At 47.2% G+C, this 22,698-nt stretch overlaps 2 non-coding genes across 2 annotated transcripts; one reads left to right on the plus strand and one right to left on the minus strand.

Moving 5' to 3' along the window:
• Window positions 1–6,557: 6,557 nt before the first annotated feature.
• Window positions 6,558–6,629, minus strand: trnaw-cca (transfer RNA tryptophan (anticodon CCA)). The gene has a single exon. It is a non-coding gene; the product is annotated as a tRNA-Trp (tRNA).
• A 10,228-nt stretch (window positions 6,630–16,857) lies between these two features.
• Window positions 16,858–16,931, plus strand: trnan-auu (transfer RNA asparagine (anticodon AUU)). Its single transcript has one exon. It is a non-coding gene; the product is annotated as a tRNA-Asn (tRNA).
• The last annotated feature ends 5,767 nt before the right edge of the window (window positions 16,932–22,698 follow it).

Raw genomic sequence — 22,698 nt, forward strand, 5'->3', positions numbered from 1 at the left:
AATCATTAAGTGAAACTCATTGTTTGACACCACGTCCAATGCCTAAAAAGTGGGATTCAGCAGTCCACCTGCTCGCTTAACACTTCCGTCTGACCTGGTGCTGAAAGTGGAGATGTTTCCGCAGTGTAGCGGTTAACACATTCGCCTCACACGCGAAAGCTCACCAGGCGGGAAATTTTCTGGAGCTTTCTCCTCATACATGCTCAGGGGCGAGTTTGTTCTCCTGTGAAATGTCATAAGATCATAAGCATGTAAGGATTAGGGGCCAGAGTAGGCCATTCGTCCCCTCGAGCCTGGTCCACCATTCAAGAAGATCCTGGCAGTTCCTCGACAGCAAGTTTAAACATCTGGGGCGGAGCTGTAATCAACGACAAAAAGGTGCATTTTGCAGAAGCCCAGTAGATCATGAGATTCTTAATCTCAGGGTCAGAGGTGCGAGCCCACGTTTGGTGATTATTTTTCATCGAATTATATAATCAGAAGTTTACAGCACGGAAGGAGGCCATTTCGGCCCATCGTGACCGTGCCGGCCAATAACAGGCTCTCCAGCCTAATCCCACTTTCCAGCTCTCGGTCCATAACCCTGCAGGTTACGGCACTTCAGGTGCACATCCAAGCACTTTTTAAATGTGGTGAGAGTTTCTGCCTCTCCCACCCTTTCAGGCAGTGAGTTCCAGACCCCCACAACTCTCTGCGTGAAGAAATGTCCCCTCAAATCCACCCTGCACCTTCTACCAATGACTTAAAATTTATGCCCCATGGTTGTTGACCCCTCTGCTAAGGGAAATGGGCCCATTCTATCCACTATTTCAAGGCCCCTCATAATTGTATACACTTCAATGATGCCTCCCCTCAGCCCACTTTGTTCCAAGAAAAACAACCCCAGCCTATCCAATCTGTCCTCATAGCTAAGATTCTCCACTCCCGATAACATCCTCGAAATCTCCTCTGTAAGTCTCCAGTGCAATCACAGTCTTCTTCCTGTAAAATGGTGACGAGAACTGCACGCAGTACTCCAGCTGTGGCCAAACCAGTGTTTTATATTCAAGCATAATCCACCTGCTCTCTTATTCTATGCCTCGGCTAATAAAGGCCAGCATTCTGTATGTCTTCTTAACCAGCTTATCCACCTTGCCTGCTACCTTAAGGGATCTGTGGACATGCACTCCCAGGTCCCTTTGTCCCTCTTCAATTCTCAATGTCCTACCATTTAATGTTTAATCTCTTTCTGTTGTGTCTAAGCACTCAAGTAATGACTCCATGAGGCAAGGTATTGTTCTTGAACTGTGGTGACCTTAGTCCATTTATAGCAGCTCCTGAGTGAGGGTACATTATGGTGAGCTCCGTTTTATACCTGGTTACCTGTCGTGTACAGGTGATCCCGAGGTCTCCACCAGTTGCACCCTCTGGTGGTACAGGCATCGTATATACAGTGTGAAGGTACATCCAGTAGTCTTATGTAACTGTACATTGAGTGTACATGGAGTATACTTATATTAAACAGACACAACATCACTCTCTACTTAGTCTTGTGCCACTTGCCTTTGCATTATGTGCTCTGGTCCGAGACTTGAGTGCCCAAAGCCCTTGCACCTTGTCAATGCTTTGGCTTGGTTCTCTCCCTGTGGACCCCCAAGTCCTTATTACCACGACATTGGGAAATGGTCAGCGGTGGATGGTTGGAGGGTTCAGTGGGGGTTGAGTGGGTTCTGGGTGTGATCCATGTGTGTCCATGGCTTCATACATCCAATCCCCCGCCCCCCCCATACATAGACCATGTGTGTGGCTCAACACCTGCATGTGCAGACCTGTACAGACAGAAAGAACAAAAAAACAACGGATTAGTTGCATCACTGTTTGGGTTCTGCAGTAGTGGAACAAGTACATTTTACAGGTAAGGTACATACGTGGTATCACAGTCTTGCCCCTGGGTTGTGTAGGTGCAGGTGGGTGAGGACACTAGTTCCAGAGTAAACAGACTGTGTCCAGGTTGTCTGATGGCGGCGCTGTGTCCCCTGCCAGCTGGGTGGGCTCAGATCGCTCACCTGGCTGAGTCTCAGAGCCTTTGCCGTTGCCTAGTGATGGGCAGAGCCACAGGAGTGTGTGGCCTCCTTGTCCTCCTTTGAGGGCTGCGGTGTCTCCCTGCTGCTCTTCAGCGATAATGGGAGCCTGGTCATCCCAGGTCCCGTTGGGAGGGCAGGAGGATGCTATCCGCTCGCTCCCAGTACTGGCCCTGGTGGCCAGAGAGGTGGAGCCGATCGGGGGCAGGGTACCGGTAGTGGTGCCTTTGACGTCCGCTGATCACTGGCCCTGCAGCTGGTATGCTCCCTCTGTGTGTGGCCACACTCCCTGGGGTATCACATTGGTCCCGGAGGGGCAGGCTACATGATCGCTGGACCTGGGTGCTGACGGGAGGTTGCCCTTGATTTTAGTCGGCATGCTTGTAAATCCCAGCATCGCACGTCATCACTTCGTTTACTCTCACAATACATTGGTTCTGACCGCAATTGCCCGACTTATCATGATTAGTTACATTTACAAACTTGAAATTGTCAGTTACATCTTTTACATTGGTATCACCATCATCGCTGTATAAAGAGTGGAACTGTCCCTTTAATTGTGATGGGTTGCCGGTCTCCTTTAAGAGGGTCTTTCAATCTTTACCCCAATCCGGTTTGCCGCTCGGCATCACGTGTTGCTCCCTTGTGGTCTGGCTGCCGCCATCTTGACTTCAGGCCCTTCACCTCGTGGTTCAGACGCCATCTTCTTTCTCTCCATGGGGTAGGCTGCGGTGATCCTTTTGTCCCCAGGTTCTGCCACGGAAGACAGGAAGTTATCTTCTGCGTGAATTTTCTTCTCCGGAGTACTGCCACAGGAGCCTGGAAGGTGAGGTCTGGTTGTTTGGGCTGGATCATCTCGCCGTTGGGTTGAGCGGTCTGTGTCGTCACCGCACAGTCGTGTTGGGTGGTTGGTTTTTCAGGTGTTGTGCTGGATCCAACATCAGGGCCATGGAGGATGTCGATCGCTGGAGATTGGAGCTATTCCCAGCTCCAAGTGATCTTTTTCATCCACCTTCTTCCTAATAGCTTTGGACCATCCCCAGCAACGGTCCACAAAGGTAACCTTTGCATCTCGCCACCATGGGACACCTGGACATCCACGCTGCCAACGACTGGGATGTATCATTTGTCTAGGTGAGCAGTTTCACTTCGATCGGGATCATTACAGGTCGTTCGATTGGATTGTCCCAGAGTTTCTCACAGGCTGCCTGATTCATCAGTGACTGGCTCGCCCCTGTGTCCACCTCCATCGTGACTGGAACATCGTTGACTTCAACTTCCATTTTCAACGGGGAACTCTCGGTGGTGCAGGTAAACACTCCGTACACCTCACCATCGCTGGACTCCGGATGATCAGCCAACTCTTCATCGACTCGGTGAGTATGATTTCTCTTGCATATTCGCTGGAGGTGGCCCTTCATGTTACAGCGTTTGCAAGTATAGTCTTTAAAGCGGCACTGGTGGGCCCTGTGATTTCCTCCACAGCGCCAGCATGGGGTTGGCCGGTTGGCCACATGTGGCGGACTCAGGATTGTGGGACTCGGGGTTCTGTTCTCTCTTCCCTGAGAGAGACTGCGAGCAGCAGCCCTGCCTCTAAAAGGCACCTTTCAGTTCACAGTACTTGCCGGTTTAGAGTCCTGGGGGTGTGACATCCAGTTGGAATCGCAGGCTGAGATCATGAACGCCTGGCTCACGTTAATTGCCTTCTGCAGGGTGGCCGTGGTGTCCGCAGAGAGCAGCCTGTGGAGAAGGCCCTTGTGACCGATTCCAATAACAAAGATGTCCCTCAGTGCTTCGGTGAGGTGATCGCTAAAATCACATGGTGCAGCCAATCGTCTCAGGTCTGCAGCATATTTTGCGATTTCTTGGCCTTCTGATCCACCGGTGGGGAGAGAACCGGTGTCTGGCTGTGAGGATGCTCTCTTTAGGTTTGAGCTGTTCCTGTACCAGCGTTACGAGCTCAAGATATGTTATTGTCTTCTCTGGGACTAGCAGGTCTCTGACAAGGCCATAGACGGTGGGCCCACAACTACTGAGCAGGATAGCTCTGCACTTATCAGCCAGCGAGGTCGGGTCGTCTCCCCCCATGTCATTTGCAATAAAGAAGTGTTCGAGCTTTCCACAATGGCCTTCCAATCTTCCCCATCGGCGAATTGTTCAAATGTGCCAAGGTTAGCCATTGTCACATGGAAATTCGTATTCTCGTCACCGGTTATTGTGTCTGTAAGCACTCTAGTAATGACTCCACGAGGTAAGGTATTGTACTTGAACTGTGGTGACCTTAGTCCACTTATTGCAGCTCCTGAGTGAGGGTACAGGACTGTGAGCTCCCTTTTATACCTGGTTACCTGTCGTGTACAGGTGACCCCGAGGTCTCCACCAGTTGCAGCCTCTGGTGGTACAAGCATAGTGCATACAGTGTGTAGATAGATCCAATGGTCTTATGTAACTGGACATTGAGTGTACAGGGTGTATACTTATTTTATACATGCACAACAAAGATCATCGGTTAATTAATGGTGTTTTCCCGTGAAAGCAGGATAAAATTTAACAATGATTTAATTTCTGCATTTAGAAAGACATGGGTTAATCACGGATAGTCAGCATGGATATGTTCAGGGAAGGTCTTGTCTGACTCACTTGATTGAGTTTTTTCAGGAGGTAACCAAGTGGATTGATGAGGGCAGTGCGTACGATGTAGTGTATAAGGATTTTAGCAAAGCTTTCACCAAGTTCCCACCTGGAAGACTGGTCACGAAAGTAAAAGCCCATGGGACCAGGGCAAAGTGGCAAGTTGGATCCAAAATTGGCTCAGAGGCAGGAAGCAAAGGGTAATGTTTGATGAGTGTTTGGGACTGGAAGGATGGTTCCAGTGGGGTTCCACAGGGCTCAGTGCTAGGTCCCTGGCTTTTAGTGGCAACATCCATGATCTAAACTTAAATATAGGAGGTATGATTAAAACGTTTTCAGGTGATACTAATTTAATCCAGAGAAGTGTGAGGCTGTGTATTTGGGAAGGGCAAACAAGGAAAGAAACACACATTAAATGGTCCGACATTGAGAAGTGTGGAAGAACAAAGGGACCTTGGAGTGCATGTCCACAGGTCCCTGAAGGTAGCAGGCCAGTTGGATAAGGTGGTTAAGAAGGCGCACGGAATGCTTGCCTTTATTGGCTGAGGCATGGGATAGAAGAGCAGGTTGGTTATGCCTGAAATGTATAAAACACTGTTTAGGGTACAGCTGGAGTACTGTGTGTAGTTCTGGTCACCGTATTACAGGAATTATGTGATTGTACGAGAGGGTACAGAGGAGATGAACGAGGATGTTGCCAGGCGTGGAGAATCTTAGCTATGAGGACAGATTGGATCGGCTGGGTTTGTTTTCATTGGAACAGAGGAGGCTGAGGGGAGACAACATTGAGATGCATAAAATGATGAGGGGCCGAGATATAGTTGATAGCAGAGGGGTCAACAATCAGGGGGCATATATTTAAAGCAATTGGTAGAAGGTTTAAAGAGGATTTGTAGGTAACATTCTTCATGCAGAGGTTTGTGGGGGTCAGGAACTCGCTGCATGAAAGAATGGCGGAGGTAGATACCACATGTAAAAAGTATTTGGATGTGCACCTGAAGTGCCGTAACCTGTAGGGTTATGGACCCAAAGCTGGAAAGTGGGATGAAGCTGGATCGCCTCTTGTTGGCCGGGGTGGAAGTGATGGGCTGAAATGGCTGCAAACTTCTATCATTCTATAATTCTATGAAAAATGTAAATGTCCAATGTGGGTGTCGAAACCACGACCCTGAGATTAAAAGTCTTATGTTCCACCGACTGAGCTCGCCAGTCTTCTGCCAAACATACCGTTCTCTCATTGATTGCAGACAGGTGCCTGTTGGCTCCGCCCCAGATGTTTAAACTTGCTGTCGAGGAACTGCCAGGATCTTCTTGAATGGTGGACCAGACTCGAGGGGCCGAATGGCGTACTCCGGCCCCTAATTCCTACATGCTTATCATCTTATGAACTTTTCACAGGAGAACAAACTCGCCCCTGAGCATGCATGAGGTGAAAGCTACAGATAATATTCCCGTCTGTGAGGCGAACGTGTTAACCGCGACACTGCGGAAACATCTCCACTTTCAGCACCAGGTCAGACGGAGATGTTAAGTGAGCAGGTGAACTGCTGAATCCCAGTTTTAAGGAGTTGGTCGTGGTGTCAAACAATGAGTTTCGCTTAATGATTAAAAATAAGAAATGTCAGAAGTTGGATTCAAACCCACACCTCCAGAGAAAACTGCGTTCTAATCACAGCACCTTCGACCGCTCGGCGGTGTGTGTGGCCACCTGCAAGTTGATTTTGAACTTGTGTGTCCTGTCACATGAATTAAATGAGGGCAGCAGGCGTATCTCTGCCTGACACCGGGGAAACAATGAGACAGACCTTGGAACAAGGGTCTGGTTATTGCCAAACAGCAAAGAAAATATTAATTCTGAAAGAACAGTGACCCCGACGTGATTTGAACATGCAACCTTCTGATCTGGAGTCAGACACGCTACCGTTGCGCCACGAGGCCGACACAATGTGTTCGAGATGTTCCTCTATATGAAGCTTTAACAACACAAGGGGCATTAAAATCCCCATCCATTCCCACCAGGTGTCAGAAGCAACGCTCACCTGCCAGTCACCGGATGTTTTTTTCTTAAACTTTTGTGTTGTTTTCATGGAAAAGCATCATTAATTAACCCGTCACCTTCATTTGCACAATGAAAGAAATGCTAACTGAGGGACAGTCGATACTTCAATCATTTGTCCAGTGCTTTGCGGAGCGGGCAGGGAAGTGGACCTGAATCCATGATCGCATCGGCCATGATCGTATTAAATGGCGGAGCAGGCTTGAGGGGCGTATGACCCACTCCTGCTCCTATTTCTTTTGTTCTTATGTTCTTCTGCATGTTAACCCATTTTACACACTGTATTGCCGATGTCACCAGGAATCTGGGGCAACTTTTGTCAAATTTAACAGCACCGGTTATTCCTTCCGTGCAGATAAATTAGAATCAGTAGTGAAGATAAAGTCCCATGGTGATCATTTTCAGATTCAACGCAGTAGGATTTCAAATAAAGTGAACTAATTTTACAGTGAAAAGATTTGGAAGTGTTACTTGTATTTGTATCTTTAATTAAACTTTGTGGCGTCTGACTCCCGTTCATGCCTCTGCTGAATAAATAAGGAGGGTTTGATGTTGACCAAACTGCACTGCCCCTGATATTTGTGAGTTCATCCTTTATATTCAGTGGTTTCTAGCCCTTTGATGGGCTGCAGTGTGGCGGATATCACGTTGGCCTCACACGCGAAAGGTCCCCGGTGGATCCGTTTTCTCCCGCTGAAAGTTATCTATTTATTGGTTAAATAAAGAGCAATTCAGGAATAAGGGAGCCCTTTTACCAGGAGAATAAATAGCAAATAACGACAGCAAACGCTGGAAATCTCAGCAGGTCAGGCAGCATTTTCCAGGAGACTAAACTCTCCTCCGATTGTTCCCTTATAGCAAGTTTAAACATCATGTTTCTACCCAGAATCAAACCCGGTGCATTTCATGTATAAAGCAAATGTGATAACCACTACACGACAGAAACCTCTGGCACAACAGCCCCAGCAGAGGGGAGCTGACCAGTGAGCTCCCTCTGTGCTGATCGGGAATGTGTTGGCTCACCTTAAACAACTTCTGTCCCACACTGAAAGTTCTCAATCCTTCTCCTCCACTGCCCTTTTCCAGAAATGTCACGGATCACCCAGCCACCGTGTTCACTTCCACATCCTCACAGTGGGGCCACAGAGGCTCCTACCGTCTCCCCACGATCAGCAAACTCACCCAGTTAACTAAATTAAACCCAGATCACGTGCCCGGCAAAGGGCAGGAGAAGCCAGATAGTCTGCAAGCTTGGTCTATCGCAGAAAGTATTGGTATTCATGGTGATTACAGCAATTATTAATCGTCTCACAGTCCTCAATTATTTTTATGCGATGAATTGATCGAGAATTGAAATCAGTTTAGTGCGCCGGATCTTAACCCCTCGACCATCAGGGAACGGTTATGATACATGTAGATATATTTATATATATATTTATATATGAACCTGAATATCAACGGCTCGCTACCGAGATCTCATGGTGCAACGGGAGTGCGTCTAACTTTGAGTGAGAGAAATTGTTCCACAGTGATACCCATTTCATCTTTTGTTCCCTTTTAAACGCTAGAAACTGAGACAGGGGGAATAAATAGAGAAATAAAAGGACACGGATATAGACAAGAGGAAGAGAGAAGTGGAAAGATACTGTCCCCACCCAGAACTAATGCAGAAACCACTCTGCTGCGCTCGGGCGGCCACCCACAGCCTGGATACACTAACGGGAGAACACCAGCGGCAGGTCGGCGCCATAAAAGGAATGGCGAGCGGCCCTGGGAGCAGCTTGGAGGTCCCGGGAGACTACTCCAGGGAGCAGCGCGAGCTGGTGCAGGAGGGCGGCGGCAGCGAAGCGTGACGTCATCAAGGTCCAAGTCTGTGATAGGAGCGTGGGCAGATACAGCAGGAGCAGTGAGATCGGGGCGAAGGAGCGGCGAGAGACTGTAGAGGGACGTGATCGGGGCCCAGGGGAGGCATGAGTTTGGGACCAGGGGCCCAGGGGCAGCACGGACCAGCCCACACTGTGATATGCGTGTGCACTAGGTCCGTGCAGCAGAGCTGGTCGCCTGTCGTCTTGGTTAACCCTTGCCACTGGACCAAGACCTCGCTCTGTCAAGCCCGTGTGATGGCTGGGGTGCAACGGCCACCACACGTTAAAAAAATCCACGCACAGGCATCTTTGGGATGTAGTTCGGGTCCTTCATTGAAACGCCTGTGAACTCATTCTTTTTCGGCGTGAAAGCAAGACATCCTCGTTTCGAGGGACCGCCTATGATGATGATGATGATGGATACATTAACGTCGCAACAGCTCATTGACTGCAGGAGTGGGACCGTGCGGCGTTTCAGAAGACATGTCGAAAAGGCAAAGTCACTGATTCCGTCTCATGTGCTGCTCCGATCAAGAACAGCAACACACACTAAAAATGCTTCAATAATGGTGACATCTTATCTCCACATTTGCTAAGCAGGTGGTTTGTTGGTCGAGGGGTATGATTCTTGCTTTGTGGTTGTTACTTCAAATTTGCAGAAAAATCCTGGCTTCAAATCCCAGACCAGCCTTGAGTTTGCATTGAAAGTTTGCAAAGAAGGAGTTGCGTTTCTGCAGCGTCTGTCAGGAACTCATGATGCCCCAATGCGCTTTACAGCTGTTGAGTTGCCTTTGAAATGTTGTCATGTGAGGAAAGATCTGCCCAAATCACCTCAACTCTTTGCAAACGAGTTCATAGAATCAAATAAGTTTACAGCACAGAAGGAGGCCATTTCGGCCAATCGTGTCCGCGCTGGCCAACAAGAGACTATCCAGCCTAATCCCACTTTCCAGCTCGAGATCCATAACCCTGCTGGTGACTGCAGTTCAGATGCACACCCAAGCACTTTTTAAATGTGGTGAGGGTTTCTGCCTCTACCACCCTTTCAGGCAGTGAGTTCCAGACCCCCACAACCCTCTGCGTGAAGAAATATCCCCTCTAAACTTTCGACCAATTACTTTAAATTTATGCCTCCTTGTTGTTGATCCCTCTGCTAAGGGAAATAGGTCCTTTCTATCCACTATATCTCGGACCCTCATAATTTTATACACCTCAATGAGGTCTCCCCTCAGGCTCTGTTCCATGGAAAACAAATCCAGCCTATCTAATCTGTCCTCATGGCTAAGATTCTCCACTGCCGGCAACATCCTCGTAAATCTATTCTGCACCATCTTCAGTGCAATCATGTCCTTCCTGTGATAAGGCGACCAGAACTGCACGCAGTACTCCAGCTGTGACCTAACCTGCCCCACCGACCCCATCTCTTGTATTCTATGCCTCGGCTACTAAACGCAATCATTCCATATTTCTTCACAACCACCTTAGCTAGCTGGCCTGCGACTTTCAGGGATCTGTGGACATGCACTCGCTGGATTCTGGGGAGGACCCAGCAGATTGGAAAACTGCAAATGTAATGCCACTATTTAAAAAAGGAGGCAGACAAAAAGCAGGAAACTATAGACCAGTTCGCCTAACATCTGTGGTTGGGAAAATGTTGGAATCATTTATTAAAGAAGCAGTAGCAGGACATAGAAACATCGAAACATAGAAAATACGTGCAGGAGTAGGCCATTCGGCCCTTCGAGCCTGCACCACCATTCAATAAGATCATGGATGATCATTCAGCTCAGGACCCCTTTCCTGCTTTCTCTCCATACCCCTTGATCCCTTTCGCTATAAGGGCCACATCGAACTCCCTCTTGAATATATCTAACACACTGGCATCAACAACTCTGCGGCAGAGCATTCCACGGGTTAACAACTTTCTGAGCAAAGAAGATTCTCCTCATCTCAGTCCTGAATGACTTACCCCTTATCCCTTAGTCTCCGACCCCTGGTTCTGGACTTCCCCAACATCGGGACCTGTCCAGTCCCGTCAGAATTTTATATGTTTCCATGAGATCCCCTCTCATTCTTCCAAACTCCAGTGATCTCTCGATCCCTTGATTCCCAGAGACTCGAAAAATCTATCTAACGCAGCCTTGAATATATTCAGAGATTCAGCATCCACAGGCCTGTGGGGCAGAGAATTCCACAGATTCATAACCCTCTGAGTGAAGAAATTCCTCCTCATCTCTGTCTTAAATGGCCGACCCCTTAACCTGAGACTGTGGCCCCTGGTTCGAGACACTCCAGCCCGGGGGAAACAACCTCTCAGCATCTAACCTGTCAATCCCCTTCAGAATATTGTGTGTTTGAATGAGATCACCTCTCATTCTTCGAAACTCCGGAGAGTATCGGCCCATTCTACACAATCTCTCAACTTTAGACAGTCCTCTCATCCCAGGAATCAATCTGGTGAACCTCTGTTGTACCACCTCCCAGGCAATTATTTCCTCCCTCAAATAAGGAGACCAAAACTGTGCGCAGTACTCCAGGTGTGGCCTCACCAGGGCCCTGTACAATTGTAGCAAGACTTGCTTACTCTTGTACTATGGGCTATATATTAGGTACTATGGGGCGAGTGCCCTGTTTTTTTTGCTGTTTCGATGGTTGTATAAAAAGTTATTAAAATTGACAGTTGCTCGGCAAACATAATTGTATTTCCTTCAGTGCACTCCTTACTCTTCAAGGGGTAGATTTTCCCCAAGCAGTTTTGTCGGCGCACTGACCTCAAGCGAACCGATTTTGCACGCTGGAAACGGCCCGGGGAAAAACTCGACCCATCCTGGCCGCTGTGTTCAGTCCCCGGAGTCCTGGCGGGGTGTCGATGGTGAAGTGGGGGGCGGAGCCAAATGCCTGCGCCGAAAACACTGCCGGCACCTTCGCGCATGGGCAGTAGGGAGAGAAAACTTGGCACTCTGCCATTTTTAAACTGTGTCAAACCCGATGAAAAGCACAGCAGCTTCTCAGCTTCTCCGGTCGCTCGGCGGGCTCTCTCCCCGTCCCTCCCGGATAAAACGCACAGCTCCAGCAGCTGCAACTTCTCCGGTCCACAAGCTCACACTTCTCCAGTGTGTAGAGGCAGTATTTCACCTTCTCTCTTCCTCTTGTCTATATCCATCAGCATTGTTTTCTGGATTTATTCCCCCGGCCTCATTTTATGTGTTTAAAAGGGAACAAAATATGAAGTGTGTGACACTCTGGAACAATTTCTCTAACTCAAATATATCTATTTAGTGAAGTGAAATAAAGAGCAATTAAAGAATAAGGGAGAAGCCACTGTCGCCCTTTTGACAGGAGAATAAACTCGCCCATGGCTGTTCATCCACAGCAAGTTTAAACATAATCTTCCTGCACGGGATCCTTCCGCGTGGAAAGCAAACGTGATAACGGCTCCACTGCGGAAACCGCTCTGACCAGAAGTACAGCAGAGGGCAGCTGACCAGTGAATGCCTTCTGTGCTGATCGGGAATGTGTTGGCTCACCTTAAACAACTTCTGTCCCTCACTGACAGCTGTCAATCCTTCTCCTCCGCTGCCCTTTACACAAACATGTCACTGATCCCCACCCACCACCCCACATCCCCATCGTGTTATCTTCCATGTTAGCACAGTGGGGCCGCGGAGACACCTACTCTCTCCCCGCGGTTAGTGATCTCACTCAGTCTGTAAAATTAAAGGGGAACAAGTGTCCCGCAAAGGGCAGGGGAAGGTAGAGAGTCTGTAACCTGGGTTTAATTGTTTGTCAAAGGCTACCCGTCCTGTTGTGTATTTCCAGCAGTTTCCTACTTTCACAGGTGGAGATACCGGGGCTGGACCATGCGACTAAAATACAATGAGGTCGGGATAAAAGTTCCTCACATACTCAGGGCAAATTAAATGATTGAAGTTCTACAATGGATTAATTAATGGTCTTTAAATCAATGAATCTTTTTTTCCACATGAGATGCATGTAACTCTTTCTTCTAAGGTTTTAATTTTGATGGAAGTACAATTTCCCTGGCCGGAAATCGACCCAGGGCCGCGGTGGTGAGAGCGCCGAATCCTAATCACTGGACCACCAGGGAACGCTGCATTGCTGCATCGCTGCATCGTAATGTTTGGTGTCATTATTGTCCTTTTCAATCCACTTGTTTCACACCGAAACACATCGTAACCTTGATCTGAATTTAACGCCATGTCATTCTTTGAAATCACCTTTAAATGATTGGGTAAAACCACTCCTTGTACCACCGAAAAACAGCTTCGATTCCAGGTCAGGGCGGTAACTTCTGTAACAGCTTTTTTCAATTCAAAACCTTATAAAATTGACGACATGCAGCTTATATGAAAAAATAAGAATTCATTCAATCACCGTTAAATAATCGATAAACTTTTTCAGGATGAAATAAATAATAATATAGTTACTGAGGGACAGTAGGATCTTTAATCATTCATTTTCTCTTTACATGTGATGAATTTTTATCCCGATCTCATTCACATGCTGTATGAGAAATTCTAAGTGTTTATGACTCAGTTGTAAAACCATTGATTGTGTGTGTGTCTATTCTTGATAGGAGGAGCACTTGAGACCAAAGTTCCAGTTCGATATATGCATCAATAGAATCAATTTTCACCAGTTGCTTTAAACCCAATAACATAATTTATTTTGATTGGACTGGATGGAGAAACATGATCCATAAAAAAATTGTTATCGTTTTACTTGTGCTGAATGCTCATAAAAGTATTGGAGTGGGAACTCACTGGATAACAGCAAAGATTGCAATGTTTGCGGAATATATTCGTGCAGCCAAAATGCACAATGACAACCCGGAACTGTGCGGCACCGAATCCTCGGGGAAAAACATTAAAAGGATTCGCCCGGAGATGGGTTTGGATTACCCACCTTTCAGTTACCAGCCGAATGCACTAAACCATTGCACCACAGATACACACTGCAAGACATGCAAAACCAGGGTGTCAGTCAGTTAAAGCTTCAGATTGCTCCGACCGGGATGGAACTTATCCACTCTCAGTTGTACTTTTCCCAAGTAAAGTGTGGGACATTCATTGTGGATGTGTGGAAGCAGTCTGGTCCCGCACACTGCAGACACTTCCATGTCACCACCAACCAGCTCTCCCGCAACCGGTGTGATCTACCTTCCAGCCTTCCGGTGCCTTGTCTGTGACGAAGTATGTTTCAAAAGTTTTGGAATCGTTGGTTCCATGGTGTAATGGTGAGCCCTCTTGATTTTAAATCTAGTGATTTGAGTTCAAATCTCAGTGAAACCTAAATTCCTGTTGTCCCAGCTGCTGAAAATTTGGGACAAACAAGTGAAAGACACCTGGTGCTGGTGGGCAGTTTTGCTGCCTTTTTCATTGATGCTTGATCTACAAGTCTAGTTGTCAAATTGTGTGCTCAACCGTCAGTTATCTGCTACAAATCAGCAGAGGACAAATCACTTTGTTGTCCAATGCTGCCTTTGCCTGCACAATGTGTGCTGAGATTATATGTGCAATATGCATTCCGCAGGATGAATAAAAGCAATGCTTATTGAAATGCAGGCACTGCATGTTTTGAACTCGACAATACGTTGCATTTTCTTTTCATTACTTTTACATTAATGCATTGCAATGCCAATGCACTTTTTACGTGGCAAGATCGATAATTAGCAGAGCAGAATGAAGAGATCACAAAGTTTCTGTTTAAAGAATGGACTCAGTCGAGAATATTTTGTGGATTGTATTTTTCTGAGACTATTTTCCCTGTGCTGGGGAGACCCTGCGCAGATATGTAAAAAAGCTGGTTTTGTTAAAACTCCAGAGACCGCATGGCAGTTAGCTGGGACAAAAGAGCTGTCTGTCATCAATTGACAAAAGAGCTGTCGGCCAGGAAGGGGGGCCACTGACAAAGCCACTCTAATTTGTAAAAGCACTTCTCACCTCCATCTCAGAAGGAGACACAGAACAATGAACCCACCAGCCTGGTCAGCCAAGGAGGAGCTGGGGCTTTCCCAACACAAAGGCTCAGAGAGATGCCCAGATTAAGGGCCATCAGCCCAATGCATGGGTGGGATGGCCCATCACTGACTAAGTACCCGTGCTTAGAAACAAAGGGGTTTTAAAGATTGGCGGGAAAGATAGGGGTAGCAAGACTCCCAGAAAGACAGGGTCCTTTCCACTTTATTTTTAGCTTGGAGCTTGGTGTGAAGCTTGGAGCTTGCAGCTTGCAGCTTGTGTCCAGAGAGAGCCCCCTCTCCCTCTTGCTCTCGCTCCACCGATCGATGTACCAGAGGAAGAGGCCGCAGTACTGCAGAAGAAGCCACCGAGACTGAAGACCAGGCAGTGACTTCCCACAGCTGAGCTGAGCAAGAAAACGGGCTGCGTGTGGTGGTGAACATGGTCGCGTGTGTCCCAAGCCAGTAACCAGATATCCCAGGCCAGCTGGGTGAGGGCTCAGGGTTTTCTCAGAAGTGAAGCTTTTCAGGGCTATTCTGGGGAGGGTAATTCATTGGTAGGGGTGGGGTTAGAATCCACCAGCGAATTACTGCGTGTTACTAGGTTCATTTCTGTACTGTATGTATGTTGTTTGTAACCGGGATTTTATTCTCCACAGAGACAGTGATTTTGTTTAGCAGAGCATGTTTTAGACAGTGTATGTCAGACCAAATAAATATACTACGATTTATCACTGAAGCATCCCTTTCCGTGACTCATTTAATTTACACTCTGAATAATAATTCCCGGATCTAGAACTTTCGTAAGGTGGGGGCATTCAAGCTTGAAACAGCAACTGGCCTTCCATCTCACGAGGATCACAAACACTTACAATATTTATGAAAGGATATACTTGCGTTGGAGGCAGTTCAGAGAAGGTTCACTGGGTTGACTCTGGATATGAGCGGTCGACTTATGAGAAAAGGTTGGGTAGGTTGGGCCTCTACTCATTGGAATTCAGAAGAATGAGAGGTGATCTTATCGAAACGTATAAGGTAATGAGGGAGCTTGATAAGGTGGATGCAGAGAGGATGGTTCCACTGATAGGGGAGACTAGAACTAGGGGGCATAATCTCAGAATAAGGGGCCGCCCATTTAAATCTGTGATGAGGAGGAATTTCTTCTCTCAGAGGGTTGTAAATCTGTCAAACTCACTGCCCCAGAGAGCTGAGAAAGCCACGACATTAAATAAATTTAAGACAGAGATAGCTTCTTCACTGATAAGGGAATAAGGCTGATGGGTAACGGGCAGGGATGTGGACTTGAGTCCATGATCGGATCAGCCATGATCATATTAAATGGCGGAGCAGGCTCGAGGGGCCATATGGCCCACTCCTGCTCCTAGTTCTTAAGTTCTTCTGTTCTGAATAGCGACACACAAAAAAATGCTTTGATCATGGTTACACCTTATCTTCACGTTTGTCAAACAGTTGGCTCGTTGGTCTCGGGCTGTGATTTCCCTTCGGAGTTGTTCATTGAAATTTACGAGGGGTCCCAGAGGAGTCCTGATATTACTCGCATATTTTGAAATTGCATCGAACTTTTGCAAAGAAGGACTTTCATATCTGCAGCGCCTTTCAGGAACTCATGACGCCCCAAAGCGCTTTACAGCCATTGAGTTATGTTTGAAGTGTTGTAGTTTGGGGAAAGATGTGCCCAGATCACCAAACATGAACCTCAACTCTTTGCAAAGAGTTTGGTGCAAATAATCAGGCGTCTCAGGGACTTGGTCTTTCTTTGAATAAGTTCTGCTTGTACCTGCATTCAAGCTTGAAACAGCAACTGGCCTTCCATCTCACGGGAGGTTTGGGGTTGATGTGCGTCGCTTTCAATCTTTGAAATTTCACCAAGCAAAGAAACGGTGAATCCAACTGTACCTTTCAGCATTTAGTTCCCGATGAATCACAGGAATATCCGCAGTCAGGAGCTGAAAAGAAATTCAAATATTATACCGGCTTGGAGACAATCACAATACTTTGTCACAGACAAGGCACTGGAAGGCTGGAAGGTAGATCACACCAGTTGTGGGAGAGCTGGTTGGTGGTGACATGGAAGTGTCTGCAGTGTGCGGAACCAGACTGCTTCCACGCATCCACAATGAATGTCCCTCCATTTATTTGGGAAAAGTACAACTGAGAGTGGACAAGTTCCATACCGGTCGGAGCAGTCTGAAGCTTTAACTGACTGACACCCTGGTTTTGGATGTCTTGCACCTTATACATCCATCAGTCTCTGTGGCGCAATGGGTTAGCGCGTTCGGCTATTAACCAAAAGGTTGGTGGTTCGAGCCCACCCAGGGACGAAGTATTTAACTGTTTTTCCCCGAGTATTCGGTGCCGCACAGTCCAAGGTTGTCATTGTGTGTTTTGGCTGCACGAATCTATTCCGCAAATGTTGCCAGCAGTGCTGTTATCCAATTAGTTACCACTCCAATATTTTATGAGCATTCAGTTCAAGTAAAACGATAAAAAATTTTTACATGGATCATGTTCCTCCATCCAGCCCATTAGAAATAAATTATGTTATTGGGTTTAAAGAAACTGGTGGAAATTGATTCTATTGATACATAGAAAGAACTGGAACTACGGTCTCAAGTGCTCCTCCTAACAAGTATAGACACACACACAATCAATGGTTTTACAACTGAGTCATAAACACTTACAATTTTAAACCATTCTCATACAGCGTGTAAATGGGATAGGGATAAAACTTCATCACATGTAAAGAGAAAATGAATGATTGAAGATACCACTGTTCCTCAGTAATTATATTATTATTTATTTCATTCTGAAGAAGGTTATCGGCTAATTAACGGTGATTAAAAGAATTCTTACTTTTGCACGTTGGCTGCATGTCGTCAATTTTATCAGGTTTTGAATTTAAAAATGGGTTACAATGCTGGTTGAATACATGACCACAAAGTCTTTTTGGGATCACAGGTTGAGTCTCTCTGGTGGTTTACGCTCTCTTGTAGATCGCCTGAGTTGGGGCTCCGGTTGTTGGGCGCTGGCCTGTGTGTCTGCTGTTTGCGGTGCCTCAGGCTTATCCGGACTGCCCACAGTGACTGGGCTCTCCTCCCTTTGGTTCCGGTGTTTGGTCACCTGTGCTGGAGTGAACTCTATATCATGTTTTTCCTCTTCTTTGGGGTTGCTGAACCTCCTTTTTGTTTGATCCACATGTTTGCGGCAGATTTGTCCATTGGTAAGTTTAACTACCAGAATCCTATTGCCCTCTTTGGCAATCACAGTGCCTGTGAGCCATTTAGGCCCTGCAGTGTAGTTGTGGACAACAACAGGGTCGTTTACACCAATATATCGTGCCCTCGCATTCTGTCATGGTAGTTATATTGTGATTGGCGCCTGCTCTCAACAATTTCTTTCATGGTGGGGTGTATAAGGGATAACAGGTTTTGAGCGTCCTTATCATTAGCAGCCCTGCGAGTGGAACCCCTGTGAGCGAGTGTGGTCGAGATCTATTGGCCAACAGGAGGCGTGATAAGTGGCTTTCTAGGGAACCCCCTTGGATTCTGAGCATCCCCTGTTTGATTATCTGCACTTTTCGTTCTGCCTGGCCGTTTGAGGCTGGCTTAAACGGTGCCTTTCTGACATGGTTAATTCCATTGCCTGCCATGAAGTCCTGGAATTCAGTGCTTGTGAAGCACGGGCCATTGTCGCTGACCAAGATGATCGGTAGACCGTGGGCGGCGAACATTGCCCGTAGACTTTCTACCGTGGCAGAGGATGTGCTTGAATTTAAAATGTCACACTCGATCCATTTGGAGTGGGCGTCTACTACATCCAAAAACATTTTTCCGATGAAAGGACCTGCGTAGTCATCATGGATGCGTGACCAAGGCTTGGCGGGCCATGGCCAGGGGCTAAGCGGGGCTTCCCTGGGCGCATTGCCCAGCTGGGCACACGTGTTGCACCTGCGAACACAAACGTCCAGATCTGCATCTATCCCTGTCCAACAAACGTGTGACCTGGCAATTGCCTTCATCATGACAATGCCCGAATGCTCATTGTGGAGTTCTCTGATGAACATCTCTCTGCCCATCTGGGGCATGACTACACGGTTTCCCCACAGTAGGCAATAGGCCTGAATCGAGAGTTCATCCCTGCCCCTGTGAAATGGTTTAAATTCCTCAGGGCATGCCCTGTACGTGGCTGCCCAGTCCCCATTCAGGACACATTTCTTGACTAGAGACAATAGCGGGTCTCTATTTGTCCAGACTTTAATCTGACCGGCTGTCACAGGTGAGCCTTCACTTGCGAAAGCTTCAACAGCCATGACCATCTCAGCGGCATGCTTGGTAGCCCCCTCAGTGGTGTCTAGTGGGAGCCTGCTGAGTGCATCGGCGCAGTTTTCAGTGCCCGGTCTGTGCCGAATTGTGCAGTCATAGGTGGCTAACGTGAGTGCCCACCTCTGTATGCGGACCAATGCGTTTGCATTTATGGCCTTGTTGTCGGCAAAAAGGGACGTTAGGGGTTTGTGATCTGTCTCCAGCTCAAATTTCCTGCCAAACAGGTACTGGTGCATTTTCTTTACCGAATATACACATGCGAGCGCCTCCTTTTCTATCATCCCGTAGCCCCTTTCTGCCTGGGACAGACCTCTGGAGGCATAAGCTACCGGCTGTAACTGACCCTTGGCATTGATAGGCTGCAACACACACCCGACACCATAGGACGACGCATCGCACGTTAACACAAGTTTCTTACATGGGTCATATCGCGTTAACAGATTGTTGGAACAGAACAAATTGTGTGCTCTATTAAAAGCCCTTTCCTGGCTGTCCCCCTAGACCCATTCGCGACCTTTGCTTAGGAGCACGTGTAGCGGCTCTAGCAGCGTGCTCAATCTGGGAAGAAAGTTACCAAATAGTTGGGGAGCCCCAGGAACAAACGCAGCTCCGTCGTGTTACGGGGTCTGGGTGCTTTCTGGATCGCTTCCGTCTTGGACGCAGTAGGGCTCATCCCGTCTACTCCTACCCTCATCCCCAGGAATTCTACCTCTGGAGCTAGGAAGACGCACTTTGCCTTTCCCTGCCGCAGCCCTACCCGGTCCAGTCTGCGTAGCACCTCCTCCAGGTTGTGGAGGTGTTCTTCAGTCTCGCAACCCGTGATGAGGATGTCGTCCTGAAAAACCATCGTCCCTGGAAACGACTTGAGGAGGCTTTCCATATTTCGTTGGAAGATCGTGGTGGCTGAGCGAATCCCGAACGGACATCTGTTGTACTCAACCAACCGCTTGTGTGTCGTGATGGTGGTCAGCTTCTTCAACTCTCTCGCCAGCTCCTGGGTCATGTAAGCTGAGGTCACGTCCAATTTTGAAAAAAGTTTGCCACCGGATAGCATCGCAAAGAGGTCCTCCGCTCTCGGTAGCGGGTACTGGTCTTGGAGTGACACCCGATTGATGGAGGCCTTGTTATCACCATATATCCTGACTGACCCATCCGCCTTGAACACCGGTACAATCGGGCTCGCCCAGTCACTGAACTCGACTGGCAAAATGATACCTTCCCTCAGCAGGCGGTTCAATTCACCTTCTATCTTTTCCCACATCACGTACGGCACCGCTCTGGCCTTGTGGTGTCCGGGTTTATGTGAATCACTACCTTGGCCCCCATGAAAGTGCCAATGCCGGGTTGAAATAATGAGTCACATTTGTGCAGGATCTGTGAGCATGAAACTCGCTCCACATAGGAAATAGCATTAACATTGTCCCATTTCCAGTTCATGACAGCAAGCCAACTCCTCCCCAGTAGTGCGGGACCGTCCCCCGGGACAACCCAGAGTGGCAACCTGTTCTCCGAATCTTCGTGGGTCACGATTATCGTGGCGCTGCAAAGCACCAGAATGATCTCCTTGGTGTATGTCCGTACCTGTGCGTCAATCGGTGATAATTTTGGCCCTACTGGCCTTGGACGCCCACAACTTTTCAAACTATTTGATACCCATCAGGGACTGGCTAGCCCCCGTGTCTAGCTCCATTGATACTGGGATGCCACTGAGGAGCACTTTCATCATTATCGGTGGCGTCCTGGTGTATGAACTGTATACATGCTCCACATGAACTCACTGAACTTCAGCTTCCAGTGATTTCCCCCAGCGTTCATTTCTGCAATTACTGTAGGTATTTTGTTCATCTCTGCAAACTCCGGCTGATTTTGTGCCTCCATGCCTCCAACATGAGCTGTTGTTGGAAACAAAAGATCCCTTGCTCATCAATCGTCCCTGACTACCCCTGTGACTGTCCTTGAGTGTGCCATTAACAGGTGTTGATGGCCCCATTACTGGCCACATTGTCCCTTGCAATGGTGTGAATCACCGTTCTGCTTGCCATTATCTCTGTCGAACTCCCCCTCTGAGTTCGACTACATGTTGGGGCATACCCGATTGCCCTTGTCTGCCTGCAGGACTGTGTGCTGCTTCAACAATGTTGATTCTCTGTCCCAACCATTCCTTAACACAGTATCTCTCGTCTATTCTGCAAGCGGCCATGCTCACGTGGTTTAAATCCCAGTTTCTCGTCGCCATTGATACATCCTTACTATACAGCAGAAATGCACACGAGGCCCATGCTTGAGAGAAGGTCAGTCTGTGACCTGTCCTTTATTCCTTAGCACTCAAGTGATGAAAGTGGGTGGAGCTTCCCATTTTATACCTGAAGGTCCTGGTTAGAAGTGTCTCCCACAAGTTCACCACCTAGTGGTCATTGTTCTCACAGTGTACAACTGAGGTCAGATTATATATGGGTTACAATGTTGGTAGAATACATGACAATAAGCACTTAACATTTTAAACCATTCTCCTAAAATACAGTGTGTAAACGAGATAGGGATAAAAGTTCATCACATGTAAAGAGAAAATTAATGATTGAAGCTAGTAAAAGATCCTCTCGGAATAAGTGATCACAGTATGGTTGAATTTGTAATACAGATTGAGGGTGAGGAAGTAGTGTCTCAAACGAGCGTACTATCCTGAAACAAAGGGGTCTACAGTGGGATGAGGGCAGAGTTGGCTAAAGTAGACTGGAAACACAGACTAAACGGTGGCACAATTGAGGAACAGTGGAGGACTTTTAAGGGGCTCTTTCATAGTGCTCAACAAAAATATATTCCAGTGAAAAAGAAGGGCGGTAAGAGAAGGGATAACCAGCCGTGGATAACCAAGGAAATAAAGGAGAGTATCAAATTAAAAACCTATGCGTATAAGATGGCCAAGGTAAGTGGGAAAATAGAAGATTGGGAACATTTTAAACGACAGCAAAGAATGACTAAGAAAGCAATAAAGAAAGGAAAGATAGATTACGAAGGTAAACTTGTGCAAAGCATAAAAACGGATAGTTAAAGCTTTTACCGATATATAAAACGGAAAAGAGTGACTAAAGTAAATGTTGGTCCCTTAGAAGATGAGAAGGGAGATTTAAAAATGGGAACTGTGGAAATGGCTGAGACCTTAAACAATTATTTTGCTTCGGTCTTCACAATGGAAGACACAGAAACCATGCCAGAAATTGCTGGTCACAGGAATGTGGGAAGAGAGGACCTTGAAACAATCACTATCACTAGGGGGGTAGTGCTGGACAGGCTAATGCGACTCAAGGTAGACAGGTCCCCTGGTCCTGATGAAATGCCAGGGTATTAAAAGAGATGGCGGAAGTTATAGCAGATGCATTCGTTATAATCTACCAAAATTCTCTGGACTCTGGGGAGGTACCAGCGGATTGGAAAGCAGCTAATGTAATGCCTCTGTTTAAAAAAGGGGGCAGACAAAAGGCAGGTAACTATAGGCTGGTTAGTTTAACATCTGTAGTAGGGAAAATGCTTGAAACTATCATGAAGGAAGAAATAGCGGGACATCAAGATAGGAATAGTGCAATCAAGCAGACGCAGCATGGATTCATGAAGGGGAAATCATGTTTAACTAATTTACTGGAATTCTTTGAGGATATAACGTGCATGTTGGATAGAGGTGTACCGATGGATGTGGTGTATTTAGATTTCCAAAAGGCATTCGATAAGGTTCCACACAAAAGGTTACTGCAGAAGATAATGGTACGCGGAG

This window comes from Pristiophorus japonicus, unplaced genomic scaffold (genome assembly GCF_044704955.1).
Source record: "Pristiophorus japonicus isolate sPriJap1 unplaced genomic scaffold, sPriJap1.hap1 HAP1_SCAFFOLD_182, whole genome shotgun sequence".
Taxonomy (NCBI): Eukaryota; Metazoa; Chordata; class Chondrichthyes; family Pristiophoridae; genus Pristiophorus; species Pristiophorus japonicus.